Raw genomic sequence first — 374 nt, 5'->3', positions numbered from 1 at the left:
TTCCTTTTAAGATTCCCAGCGGTGCACTTTTTCTCCTGCTAGCCTCCTACCAACTGATCCCTTATTTTCATGCCAATTACTGAACAAATCTGTATATATATTTTTTTATAAGTGACACACTCTCACCCACCCATCTGACAGCTTCACTGTAAAAACCCTAATTATACAGTCAAATTCTCAAAGCAGCATTTTTCAGGGAGCGTTTACCGTCCAGGATCCTCAGGGATTTCATCACAAAGGAAGCCTTTTGTTTCTTGCTGTACGCCTGCTTTGAAGTGGCAACTTTATTGTAGTTTCATTGTCACTGTTCAGTAACGGGCTGATGTTTTTCAGTTTTGTGCTTTAAACAAAAAGCTTTAAAGGCTTTTTTTTTT

The sequence above is a fragment of the Pundamilia nyererei genome, unplaced genomic scaffold, assembly GCF_000239375.1.
Source record: "Pundamilia nyererei isolate P.nyererei 1_Seehausen unplaced genomic scaffold, PunNye1.0 scaffold00023, whole genome shotgun sequence".
Taxonomy (NCBI): domain Eukaryota; kingdom Metazoa; phylum Chordata; class Actinopteri; order Cichliformes; family Cichlidae; genus Pundamilia; species Pundamilia nyererei.
Note: the sequence above shows the minus strand (reverse complement) of the source record.